Genomic DNA, 1,783 nt, shown 5'->3' on the forward strand with positions numbered 1-1,783 from the left:
CGGCAGCCCCCGTTTATCTGAAGGCGGTGGGTGGGAGGAAAGCGTCCTCCTCCTTTTGAGGAGCCCGGTGCTGCTGCTCGGACAGAGCAGCGCCCTTCGAGGTGTCTGGGGAGTACGGGGGGGTCGGTGGCTGAGTCTGACCCAGCACTCACCAGTGATGGCTGCAACAACATTCTGCAAGAGGGAAGACACAGTCAGTATCCAGACCGCAGCGCAGGCTCCACTGATGATCTTGTTTATAGTGGGACTCTTCCGGATATCCCGGAGCAGTCTAAGCCACTCATCCAGGCCGAAGAGAGTAAAGACAGCCTGCAGAGTATGGGGAAAGCTACTGCAAGAAGAAAATGGCTCTGTCATGTGAGGCCTGTGACAGTTACTCAGACTCAGCTGTCAGCTGGGTTTCTCCTTGCCAGATTACAGGGTGAGTGCAGGAGGACGCCTGCCCAAGAGAAACAAATGGGGAAATGGAAACACTGGCGCTGAGAACTGTCCCACCAAGTCCAGCAGAGATGCCAGACCAGCTGTGGCAGAAGGCAGTGCGTGGGGGCTGAGACGTGGGGCAAAGGCATGGGTTTGTGGCACCAGGTCCTGAAAAGGATGTGGTGGGACACATCAGGAGGAGGAGCTGTCACTCCATGTGGGCTGCAGCCACGGAAGGTGGCTACAGACAAGACAAGAACTTCACTAGTTCTGGCGCTCTTGGGCACGTTCTGCAGAGCTACCGTGCAGAGGGCAGAACCTCGGGCCTGCCGCTGTGCTGTGCCACGAGGAGTGAGACCTCTGCACAGGGAGAGCCCAGCACAGTGCAGCAGCAGCACAGCGGGAAGGGGGCTGTGTGTGCTCACAGATTTTGATGATCTGGATTACTGGTAACAGGGTGACCAGGTAGAACATGGCTGTTCTGTAGACAGAACTTGAGATTTGTCACTGAGAAAAAAAACACAGGATCCTGACTAATTGCCTTGTCAAAGTCCATGGTCAGGTGCACACAGATGGGACTCAGAAGAACACCAGACACTGTGGGCGTACGGCTCTGTGGAGCTCGGGATTCAGGACAAGCTTGGACTTGGTCTCAGTATGCCTCCAGTAGAGTTCTACCTTTGATAAGTGACAGTCAAAGCATTGGAAAACCTGCAAAGTGTCACCAGCAAAGGCTGCTGGGCAGCAGCTGCTCATTGAGAAAGAAGTGTCAGGGGCTGGAGCCGAGCACTGATTTGTTCTCCCAGCTCTTGCTCATCCACCTCCAGACAAACGCTGCTTCTGTACAGCGGGCTCTGTGCTGGCAGCACAACCCAACGCACCCTGAGCTGCAGAGCAAGCAGTCCCAGGTCCACTGCCGAGCAGCTGTGGGAGGACAGCGAGCAGGAACCGCTTACCCTTGGGCTGAGGAGAGGAAGCGCTTCTCTTGGATTTCAGTGCTGTACGGGCGTTTGTATGGGGAGACGAAGGTCTTCTTGGTGTGGCGTGTGTGGAGACGAAGCAGCTCCTGGGAGGTGGGAGCCAAGCGGCAGAGGCGGCACCGGACAAAGTCTCGGCCGCGCAGCACCCCTGGAGAAGCACGCGGGGCACTGCAACACCGCGAGAGAAAGGCAACCGCTGCACAGCTTGCTGGGCTGCCCCCAAAACCTCCTAACGGGGCGCCAGTGCTGAGGCAGCGCAAGCAACGACGCAGAGCCGGGATCGGGCTGTGCCGTGCCTCCGGCAGCCGCCCCAGGGTCACACGGCACGGCTGAGGAAGGGACCCCGTGCGAACGCCGGCTCCAGCCGAGGCGCTCCTTGCCCA

Source organism: Meleagris gallopavo, chromosome 12 (assembly GCF_000146605.3).
Source record: "Meleagris gallopavo isolate NT-WF06-2002-E0010 breed Aviagen turkey brand Nicholas breeding stock chromosome 12, Turkey_5.1, whole genome shotgun sequence".
Lineage (NCBI taxonomy): Eukaryota > Metazoa > Chordata > Aves > Galliformes > Phasianidae > Meleagris > Meleagris gallopavo.